The sequence below is a fragment of the Pan troglodytes genome, chromosome 11 (genome assembly GCF_028858775.2).
Source record: "Pan troglodytes isolate AG18354 chromosome 11, NHGRI_mPanTro3-v2.0_pri, whole genome shotgun sequence".
Lineage (NCBI taxonomy): Eukaryota > Metazoa > Chordata > Mammalia > Primates > Hominidae > Pan > Pan troglodytes.
In genome coordinates this window covers 44,189,352-44,201,724 of record NC_072409.2, presented here as the reverse complement: position 1 = coordinate 44,201,724, position 12,373 = coordinate 44,189,352, and the positions used below count along the sequence as shown (strand labels likewise).

General features: G+C 41.8%; 1 pseudogene; it reads left to right on the top strand.

Annotated features, from left to right (window-relative positions):
* Positions 1–791: 791 nt before the first annotated feature.
* Positions 792–861, top strand: LOC112204439 (U6 spliceosomal RNA; annotated as a pseudogene).
* The last annotated feature ends 11,512 nt before the right edge of the window (positions 862–12,373 follow it).

The following is a 12,373-nucleotide window of genomic DNA, read 5'->3' as shown; positions in this document are numbered from 1 at the left end:
CCCGTCTCTACTAAAAACACAAAAATTAGCCGGGCATGGTGGCACATGCTTGTAATCCCAGCTGCTCGGGAGGCTGGGGCAGGAGAATCACTTGAACCCGGGAGGTGGAGATTGCAGTGAGCTGAGATCACACCATTGCACTCCAGCCTGGGGGACAGAGTGACACTCCATCTCAAAAAAAGAAAAAAGAAAAATAAATGAACTCAGTGACAGATACCTAGCAACTACACAATCTTAACAACATAGAGAAACAGACTAGGAAAGAAGGAATGGAGCCTCAGGGTCCTATGAGGCAATACCAACAGATGAAACATTTATATCATCAGAGTCCCAGAAAGAGAAAAGAAAGAGTATGAGACTGAAAAATATTCAGGGAAATAATGGCTGAAATTTTCCCAAAGTTGGCTAAAGTTATAAACCTACAGATTCAAGAAGTTGAGCTAACATAAATAGGATACGCCAAAAGAAATCCATGCCAGTACACATTATAATTAACCTTCTAAAAACAAAACACAAAGATATGCTTGCTTCAGGCTGGGCACAGTGGTTCACGCCTGTAATCTCAGCACTTTGGGAGGCCGAGGCAGGCAGATCACCTGAGATCAGGAGTTCAAGACCAGCCTGGCCAACATGATGAAACCCTGTCTCTACTAAAAATACAAAAATTAGCTGGGTGTGGTGGTGTGTGCCTGTAATCCCAGCTACTAGGGAGGCTGAGGCAGGAGTATAGCTTGAACCTGGGAGGAGGAGGTTGCAGTGAGCCGAGGTTGCGCCACTGCACTCCAGCCTGGGCAACAGAGAAGATTAGCATGACCCCTGTGCAAGGATGACACACAAATTCATGAAGACTTCCATATTGAAAAAAACAAAAACAAAAACTAAACACAAAGAAAAAAATCCTGAAAGTAGCATGTGAGAGAAAGGACACCTTACCTATAGGGGAAAAGCAATTAAAATGACAGCAGATTTCTCATCTGCAACCATGCATGTTAGAAGGAAATGGCATAACATTCTTCAAGTTGTGAAAAGGATTGTCGGTGAAATCTACATCTAGCAAGAATATCCTCAGGAATGAGTAGAAAATAAAGAATTTTATTTCTCAGACAAATGAAAACAAAGAGTATTTGTTGTTAGCAGGCCTACCTTTTAAAATGGCTTAAAATGTCAAAATAGGAAATAAAAAGCACAAAGAGGCTTGGAACTTTGGAAAAAGAACAATGGAATGGGTAAAAATAGGAATAAATATGAAGGACTCTCATTCCCTTCATGAATTTCTTACATCATATTTGATATAAAAATTTTGACACATGATATGGTGTTTAATGTATGTAGAGGAAATACTTAAGAGAATTATACTTTAAAACTAGAGAGGGATTTCTACTTCTGAAAAGATGGAATAGACATAGTTTTCCCTATTTCTCCCATTCAGTACAGATAAAAGCAAAGATAAGTCCGTGAAAGATGGAGGGATGAAACCTGACTGATTAGGTACATGGAGACCTGAGGAAGAACATGGAAGCTCCCTTGATTTTCTTTTTGCCTTGTATATCCCAAACTGGGTGCTAGAGAAGCCTGCAACACAATAATGCCAGTGAGCACAGGCAAAAATAAAGACCTAGGAAAGACTGACTGTCTAGTCAAAAGATCAGGAAAGCAGCAACCTAGCAAGAGATAAAATTTAGATATTTATTTATCCACCCCAAACACTGCAGAAAAAGTTCAGTCCCAGGCCCACCCCACAGATGGCTGCGTGGGAAGCCTAGAATTCTACCACCCTTGCCAGGTTTTAATGAGGCACATTGATCAAGTCAGAGTAAGCTGAGTGGGGAGCTGAGACTTTTATCCTTATGATCCTTATCCCTCCTCCTTCCACAGTGTCAATGGAGACTATCTATGGAATCTAGACTTCCAGCCCTATTTGGGCTTAACAAGGCACTCACATTCCCACACATGGGTGCCAGAGGAGACCTAGTGAAGATTCAGGACTTTCACCATTACCTAGCAATAATGAAGCCACACCACTATGGTGTTAGTGGAAACCACATGGGGAGCAGTATTAAGACACCCTGGTGCCTACCAGCCAGGGTGATATTAGCAGAGGCCTAGAGGGGAACCTGAACTCCTGTCCCACCTAGCAGTAATGAAGAGCCCCTTTCCTCTGGTGTCAACAAAGGCTGAGTGGGGAACCTGGATTTTCAATCCTGAAGCAGAAGAATCACTTGAACCCAGGAGGCAGAGGTTGCAGTGAGCTGAGATCGTGCCATTGCACTCCAGCCTAGGCAACAAGAGTGAAACTCCATCTCAAAAAAAAAGAAAGAAAAGAAAAGACATGTTAACCCAGAAGCCTATATCCAGAGAAGAATATCCTCGTTTGGAGTGTTCAAGACATTCTTTTTTTTTTAGGACAGAGTCTCACTCTAATGCCCAGGCTGGGGTGCAGTGACACTCTCTCAGCTCACCGCAACCTCCACATCCTGGGTTCAAGCTATTCTCCTGCCTCAGCCTCCTGAGTAGCTGGGATTACAGGCATGAACCACCACGCCCAGCTAATTTTTGTATTTTTAGTAGAGATGGGGTTTCACCATGTTGGCCAGGCTGGTCTCAAACTCCTGACCTCAAGTGATCCACCCACCTCTGCCTCCCAAAGTGCTGGAATTACAGGCGCGAGCACCGCACCTGGCCCCAAGACATTCTTAAAGGAATTAAAAGTAAATTTGTCACCAGCAGATATACCCTGAAAGAATGGCTAAAAGAAGTTCTCTAAACAGAAAAATAAAACAAAGAGTCTTGGAACATCAGGAAGAAGGAATGAACAATATGAAGAGAAAAATATAGGTAAATGCAGTGAACTCTTAAATTTTCTGAATAACTTTATTGAAGCAAAAATTATATCACTGTCCAATGTGGTTCTCAATGTATACAAAGGCAATATTTAAGACAATTATAAATGAGGGCGGGTAGGGCGGGCACGGTGGCTTACACCTGTAGTCACAGCATTTTGGGAGGCCAAGGCAGGCGAATCACCTGAGGTCAGGAGTTGGAGACCAGCCTGGCCAACATGATGAAACCCTGTCTCTACTAAAAACTACAAATATTAGCCTACCGTGGTGGCAGGCGCCTGTAATCCCAGCAACTTGGGAGGCTGAGGCAGAAGAATCACTTGAACCTGGGAGGTGGAGGTTGCAGTGAACCGAGATCACACCATTGCACTCCAGCCTGGGGGACAAAGCAAAACTCCTCTCAATAAATAAATAAATAAATAAATAAATAAATAAATAAGGGAGGGTAAAAGGATGTAAAGGTAAATGAAGTTTCTACACATCACTGGGACTGGTAAAACAATATTCAGGAAACTGGCAAGATATAACTATTTTATTTATTTTTTGAGATGGATTACAGGCACGCGCCACCACGCCCAGCTAATTTTTTTATTTTACTAGAGATGGGGTTTTGCCATGTTGGCCAGGCTAGCCTTGAACTCCTGACCTCAGATGATGCACCTGCCTCAGCCTTCCCAAAGTGCTGGGATTACAGCCGTGAGCCACTGCGCCTGGCTAATATAACTTTTTTTTTTTATGGTTTTTTAATGGTTCAACTGGAAGTTGCTCCTAAGGGCATACAGCAAATCAAGAAATATTTATTCAAGAAAGTCATGGTTACAGCAGCTAGAGTCTGTGGCACTTAAACCGTGGCACACTTTCTCCATCCCCTACCCCCAGCTCAGATTTTTTAGAAGCTCCAATCTGGGTAGTTGTGGCCATGAAGACAGGGACCCCTCTCCTTCAGCTCCTAATCAGGGGATATGGCATATCACAGGAGGGATAGGTTTCCAGCATTCATCATCCTCTTTCATTCCAAGTTGAAGAGACTATAATTCCTGGTGAGACTGAGACCTTACCCCACTCAACACCCACTCCTAGGGTGGAAGCTCTACCTCAGCTGAACACACCAGAACAAATAGGCAGAATATCAACAATAGATGATGTAACTCCCAAGTAGTTCTAACAGAACACTCCATCTTTAACGATGGAAAAATACACATTCTTCTCAAAAGCACATGGAACATTTTTTGGGATAGACCACATGTAAAGTAATCAAACAAGCCTCAATAAGTCAAAAAGATTAAAACAAGACAAAGTATGTCTTTGACCACAATTAAGTAAAATTATAAATTAATAACAATGAAAATGTGGAAATTCACAAATATATAGAAATTTAAAAATACATTTTTAACCAATGGGTGAAAGAAATGAAAATGAAGCCACAACATACCAAAACTTAAGGGATGCAGCTAAAGCACTGCTTAGATAGAATTCTTTTTTTTTTTTTTTTTTTTGAGATGGAGTTTCACTCTTATTGCCCAGGCTGGAGTGCAGTAGTGCCATCTCAGCTCACTGCAACCTCCGCCACCCGGGTTCAAGCGATTCTCCTGCCTCAGCCACCCAAGTAGCTGGAACTACAGGCGCCTGCCACCACGCCCAGCTAATTTTTTGTATTTTTAGTACGGATGGAGTTTCACCATGTTGGCCAGGCTGGTCTCAAACTCCTGACCTCAGGTGATCCGCCTGCCTCGGCCTCCCAAAGACCAGGGATTACATGGGTGAGCCACCGCACCCGGCCTTAGATAGAAATTGATAGCTGTAAATGCCTACTTTAAAAATGAAGAAAGATACCGGCCACACGGTGGCTAATGCCTGTAATCCCAGCACTTTGGGAGGCCAAGGCGGGCGGATCACGAGGTCAGGACATCGAGACCATCCTGGCTAACACGGAGAAACCCCATCTCTACTAAAAATACCAAAAATTAGCTGGGCGCAGTGGCGGGCTCCTGTAGTCCCAACTACTCAGGAGGCTGAGGCAGGAGAATGGCGTGAACCTGGGAGGCAGAGCTTGCAGTGAGCCGAGATTGCGCCCCTGCGCTCCAGCCTGGGCCACAGAGCGAGACTCCATCTCAAAAAAACAAAAAAAAAAAAAAAGAAGAAGAAACATACCAAATGAATAACCTAACCTTTCACAGTAAGACACTGGAAAAAGAAGAGCAAATGAAAAGCAAGGAGAAGGAAGGAAATAATAAAGTGTAGAGTTAAAATCATTAAAATAGTGATAGTAAAAATAAAGAAAAGAAATGCAGTCTAAGTAGTTTATTTGAAAAGATCAATGAAATTGACAAACATGTAGCTAGACTGAACAAACAAAAAAGACGAAACTAAAATCAATAATGACAAAGGGGACATTACTACCTACCTTAGGGAAATAAAAATGATTAAAAGGAAATACTATAAAACTGTTTGCCAACAAATTAGACAACTTAGATGAAATGAACACATTCTTAGAATGATACAAATTACTGAATCTGACTAAGGAAGAAATAGAAAATCTGAACATACCAAAGTATCAGGCCGTTCTTGTGTTGTTACAGAGGAATATCTGAGGCTGGGTAATTTATAAAGAAAAGAAGTTTAATTGGCTCATGTTTCTTCAGGGTATACAGGCATGGCACCAGCATATGCTTGGCTTCTGATGAGGCCTCAGAAAGCTTACAATCATTGTGAAGCCAAAGGGAGAGCAAGTATGTCACATGGCAAGAGCAGGAGAAAGAGAGAGGGAGAATGATGCCACACAACCAAATCTTGCATGAACTCAGAGCAGCAACTCACTTATCACCAAGGGGATGGAGCTAAGCCATTCTTTGATTATCATCATCATCATCATCATCATCATCATCATCATTATTGCAGGGAGCCGAAGGCCCGTGAGACGTGACCAACTCAGCATTTTGCTGGAGGCTATATGATCAAACAGCAGATTGTTTATCATGAATGCAGGATGTGGGCAAACTCACACTGCCCTGCCACCAAAAGGTTTGCTGAGAGACATCACTCCCTGGCACGGGGTTCCTTGCAGTTACCTACTGAGAAAATTAGTGCCTATTGTTCAAAGGATGCAGTCTCACAAGCCTGCTGTGAACCAAAGCTGGCTGACAATTACCCAAAAATCACCCCCACCTTTCCTGCTGTCTCTTTTGCCTAATAAATACGGAGGGCTGTGTAAAGCTCAGGGCCCTTGTCCACTAGAGGCAAGGTGCCCCCTGACCCCTTCTTCCAAATAGATTCTTTTGTCTCTTGTCTTTTATTCTCATGTTCACCCCCGCTTTGTTCAGTCCTCCTAGGTCCGTGCAGGCTACAAGTGGCGCCCCGAACAGCGACAGAATCAGGTGCTCTATGGTTATTTTGGGACAAGGTCTTGCTCTGTCACCCAAGCTGGAGTACAGTGGTGTGATCACTGCTAACTGCAGCCTTGACCTCCTGGGCTCAAGCAACCCTCCCACCTCAGCCTCCCAAGTAGCTGGGACCATAGACACACACCACTACATCTGGCTAAATTTAAACTTTTTTGAAGAGATGGGGTCCCACTATGTTGTCCAGGCTGGTCTTGGACTCCTGGCCTAGAGCAATTCTCCTGCCTCGGCCTCCCAAAGTGCTGGTATTATAGACATGAGCCACCACCCCTGGCCTAAACCATTCTTGAGGGATCTGCCCCCGTGATCTACTCACCTCCCACTAGCCCCCACCTCCAACATTTGGAATCACATTTCAACTTGAGATCTAAGGGGACAAACATCCAAACCATATCAACGTATAACAAGAAAATAGATAGAATTAATAATGAAAACACTACCTACAAAGATAAGTTCAGTCCCAGATGCCTTCACTGGTAAATTCTACCAAACACTTAAAGATGAATTCAGGCCCGGCATGGTGGCTCACGCCTGTAATCCCAGCACTTTGGGAGGCTGAGGCAGGTGGATCACGAGGTAAGGAGTTCAAGACCAGCCTGACCAAGATGGTGAAACCTCGTCTCTACTAAAAATACAAAAATTAGCCGGGCACGGTGGCAGGAGCCTGCAATCCCAGCTACTTGGGAGGCTGAGGCAGGAGAATCACTTGAACCCAGAAGGCAGAAGTTGCAGTGAGCCGAGATTGTGCCACTCTACTCCAGCCTGGGTGACAGTAAGAATCTGTCTCAAAAAAAAAAAGATGAATCCATAGCAATTCTTCGCAAATTCTTCTAAGAAACAAAAGAGGAGAAAACTCTTTCCAACTCAGTCTTTGAAGCAAATATTGCTTCAATATTAAAATCAGAAAAAGCCATCACGAAAAAACAAGTCAATATCTCTTATGAAATAGGTGCAAATCCCTCAATTAAAAACTAGCAAACTAAATCTAACAACATAAAAAAGGGCTAAATACCACATTCAAGTGGAATTTATCCCAGAAATTCAAGATTAATTTAACATCCAAAAATCAATATAATGCATCATATTGGTGGAACAAAGAACAAACCCCACAGGATTATCTTAATATTCAGAAAGAGCATTTGACAACATTTAAGTGGTTCTATTCCACTTGAAGATTTATATCTTCAAGATGAAAATATTCAACAACAAACTAGGAGGAGAAGGTAACTTTATTGTGATGGTTAATTTTATTTGTCAACTTAAGTAGGCTAGGGGACACCCAGATAGGGGGTAAGACATTATTAATGGCTGTGTCTGTGAGGGTGTTTCTGAAAAAGATTAGCATTTGAATCAGTAGACTGAGTGAAAAAAATCACCCTCACCAATGTGGGCTGCATCCAATCCACTCAGGGCCCAAATAAAACATAAAAGTAGAACTGTCACCCAGGCTGGAGTGCAGTAGCGCAATCTTGGCTCACTGCAAGCTCTGCCTCCTGGGTTCAAGCGATTCTCCTGCCTCAGCCTCGCGAGTAGCTGGGAGTATAGGTGCCTGCCACCATCCCCAGCTAGTTTTTGTATTTTAGTAGAGATGGGGTTTCACCATGTTGGCCAGGATGGTATCGATCTCTTGACCTCGTGATAGGAAGGGTGAATTCTTTCTCTCTGAGCTTGGATGTCTGTCTTCTCCTGCCCTCAGATATTGATGCCCCTGATTCTTGGGCCATCAGGTTCAGGCCAGTACTTATATTATCAGCCTTCAGACTCAGACTGAATTATACCACTGGCTTTCCTGGTTCTCCAGCTACAAGCTGTAGGTCCCATAGTAGGTCATGGGACCTTTGAGCTTTCATAACCATGTGAACCAATTCCTAAAATAAATTTTCTTTTATCTGTTTTATATATGTATATATAAAATTGGCTCTGTTTCTCTGGAGAACCCTAATACAGATTTTAGTGCTGAGAGTGGTTCTAGTGGAACAGAATTTTTAAGATGAGTTTTCTGAATTGGTTCTGGAATTGGCTGTCTAGTATGAATTGATTTAAAGATGTTAATAATTCTATTTCCAGTAGTAAAAAGAGAGCACTGATAATCCATGGTATAAACTAGATAATCCATGGCATGTTCATATAGATACACAAAATATCTGCTTTGGATACTCCCAATCAGCCACTTATAAGAAGCAAGGAGATAAGTGACTTTGTATATGATACTTTCAAACATTTTTGGAAAACTAAAGAATATAATGATGTAGTTGGCTAATGCTAATGTCACTGGACAAAGTGGTGAAAGAAAAAGACAAACTCAGGGATTTGAATTCCCAGGTCAAGTGCTGCATAAATGATCCAAGAGTTTCTAAGCATACCCTGAAGGAGAGCCTTATCTCCTATAGGCACAGGGCTGAAATTGCTGAAAAATCAAATGCAGAACCTCATTCTATGATTGGCTGAATTACAACACAAGTTGAACTCCAAGCCGCATAGGTGTCTACTCTTAAAGTGAGGACATTGGAGAAGAATGGGGTTCTGTAAACTTGGATGACTTTAATAAGGCTAGAGACATTGAGCCTCCAAACTCTGATGAATCTTTTTGCCAGTGGAAGAGTTCTCCCCAACCCCAGAGGAGCTGGCCTCCAAACCTGCAGTGATATTCATCTTTCCACCTCTGCCTGAGGGGATTAACTTTGCATTGCCTGAGGAAATGATAATGGCCTACCCTGAGGCAGTTGTCTTGCAAGACACTGCTGGTTTTTCTCAAGACCCATACGCACCACCCCTTTTCATTTCTAAACCTATACCTAGACTGAAGTCCCAGCAGGTCCCTGAAGAAGAGGTACAAAGTGTGACCCATGAAAAGGTATACTATATTCCAAAAGAACTGCTTGATTTTCTAGTTTAAACAAGCAGAAACCAGGGAACATGTTTAGGAATCAATATTAAGGGTGTGGGGTAACGGGGGAAGGAACATAAAGTTGGATCAGGTTGAATTCATTAATATGAGCCCACTAAGCAGAGATTCTACACTTAATGTTTCAGCTCAGGGACTTAGAAAGGGCTCTAACAGTTTGGTTGGTTGGCTGAAACGTGGATCCAAAGATTGACCACTGTGAGTGAACTGGAAATGTGCAACTTCCCTTTGTTTATTTGTTTTGTTTGCTTGTTTTTGAGACAGAGTCTTGCTCTGTCACCCAAACTAGAGTGCAGTGGTGCTCACTGCAAACTCCGCCTCCTAGGTTCAAGTGATTCTCCTGCCTCAGCCTCCCAAGTAGCTGGGATTACAGGCATGTGCCACCATGCCCGGCTAATTTTTGTATTTTTAGTAGAGACTGGGTTTCACCATGTTGGCCAGGCTGGTCTCGAACTCCTGATCTCAGGTGATTTCCCCACCTCAGCCTTCCAAAGTGCTGGGATTACAGGCGTGAGCCACCGCGCCCACCCATCGATCTGCTCATTCTTCTTCTTTTCCCTGCCCTCTTTTGAATTGAGTATTTTTAATGATTTCATTTGTCCTTTGTTGGTTCATTGGGTATATGTTGGTTGTGTTATTTCAGTTATATCTTTGAGTTTATATTACACATCTTTAATTTACCACAATTTACCTTTGGTGGTATTATACTATTTACACAAAGTAGAACCTTACAACAATGTGCTTCCATTTCAGCCCTGGCCTTTGTGTTATCATAGTTACGCATTTCATTTCTATATATATCATAAACATCACAATACCTTCTTATTACTTTAAACAGTTTATTATGTATTAAAGCTATTTAAATAGAAACACAGCTTTTACATATTCTTTCTAGCATTTTTCATTTCTCTGTGTAGATCCCTATTTCCATCTAGTATCCTTTTCCTTTTGATTGAAGGACATCCTGTTTTTTCACTGGGTAAAAAATTCTAAGTTGATACATTGGCTTTTTTTTTCAGTGCTTTAAAGATGTTGCTCCTTTTACCTTGCTTTTTTTTTTTTTTTTTTTTTTTTTTTGAGATGGAGTCTCACTCTGTCACCCAGGCTGGAGTGCAATGGTGCGATCTTGGCTCACAGCAACCTCCGCCTCCTGGGTTCAAACGATTCTCCTGCCTCAGCCTCCTGAGTATCTGGGATTACAGGTGCGCACCACCACTCCCGGCTAATTTTTGTATTTTTGGTAGAGACAGTGTTTCACCATGTTGGTCAGGCTGGTCTTGTACTCCTGACCTTATGGTCCACCTGCCTCGGCCTCCCAAAGTGCTGGGATTACAGGCGTGAGCCACTGTGCCCGGCCGCATTTTTTATTGAATGAAATCTGCTGTTATCTTTGTTCATTTGTACCTAATATGTCTCCTCTTTCTGGCTTTTTAAAACAAGTTTCTTTATAGCTGCTTTTAAGCAGTTGTACCTTGGTGTTGTTATTTTCATGTTTCCTTTGCATGGGCTTCACTGAGATGCTTTAATCTGTTGGCTTATAATTTTCATCACATAATTTTCATTTGAGTATTTTTTATCCCTCTTTTACTTTGAATAGTTTCCCCTTCCATGTCTTCAGGCTAACTTCTTTTTCCCCTGAAATGTCCAGTCTGCTGCAATACCAACTGTGTCAGTCAAAGTCCTCCAGAGAAATAGAACTAATAGGATATATATATATATAGAGAGAGAGAGAGAGAGTGAGTAGGATATATGTATATATAGGATATACAAAGAAAAAAGTAATAGGATAGGAAAAAACTAATAGGATGTATGTATCTGTATATATATGTGTGTGTGTGTATATATACATATATATTCTATCTATTGATCTGTTTATCAAGTGTTTATCAAGTGGGAGAGAGAGACTGATTTATTTAAGGGATTGGCTCATGCAATTGCAGGGGCTGGCAAGTCTGAAATCTGTAGGGCAGGCAGGCTGAAAATTCAGGTAAGAGTTGATATTGCAATCTTGAGTCTAAAATTCACGGGGCAGGACAGCAGGCTAAAACATCAGGGAGGATTTCTGTTAGAGTCTTAAGGCAGAATTCCTTCTCTGGAAACCTCAGATTTTGCCGTTAAGGCCTTCAACTGATTAGATGAAACCCTCCCACATTATGGAATGTAATCTCCCTTAAAGTCAACTGACTGAAAATGTTAATTACACATGTAAGATATCTACATGGTAGTATCTAGACTACTACCAAATAATTGGTCATTATAGCCTAGCCAAGTTGACATGTAAAATTAATCATCATACCATCCAGTATGGCATGATGTATAGAAAAACCCTTCTTGAAGTGTTTCCTGTAGCTTCTTGAAGTTGTAGTTATAATAAATGTTTTAGTGCTCTTATCTTGGTTTTTTTTTTTTAGACAGAGTCTTGCTAGGGTCTTGCCCAGGATGGTCTGGAACCCCTAGGTTTAAGCAATCGTCCCAATCGTTTTAAGCAGCCTCCTAAGTAGCTGCAACTACAGACGCATGCCACTGTGCCCAGCTTGTGTCCTTACCTTTTAATTGTATCTTCTGTGTAATTTCTATTGGTTGACTTTTTTCTTCATTTTGGGGAATATATTCTTTGCATGCTAGCATTTTTTTAATTGGAATTCTAAAATCCAGGGTCTTAGGATGGAAGCAGGTCTAAGAATAGAAAAAAAAAAAAGTCCCCAATTTTGCCTTATTGGATGCTGGATAGTTTTGTATTCTTTTAAATATTCTTGAGCTTTTTATCTGGGATGCAGTTAAGTTACTTGGGAACAATTCAGTCCTTTCTAGGCTTGGATTTGAGCTCTGTTAGGTGAGACCAGAGAAGCATTTAGGTTAATTTTTGCCCCACTATTGAGGCAAAACCCTTCTGAGTACATGACTTGATGCCATGTGAATTAGCATTTCCACTCTGTCTCGTGGGAACAGACATTATTCCTGTTCTTTTTGAGCTCACAGTATTGCCCTCTAACCCTTTCTAGTGTTTTTTACCCCTAATTTTGAGGAGTTTCCTCACATGTACATGCTGGTCAGCACTTAACTAATACCTGAGGAAGAGGACTCTCTGCACATCTCTGGTGCTCTCTCTCCCTTTCTGTACTCTGCCCTGTGAACTCTAGATGCATACGCCTCCTCAGATTCCCAGTTCCATCTCCTCAAGTTGAACTCCATGCTTCACTTGAGTTTCCCTTCTCTGTGCTATGACTTGG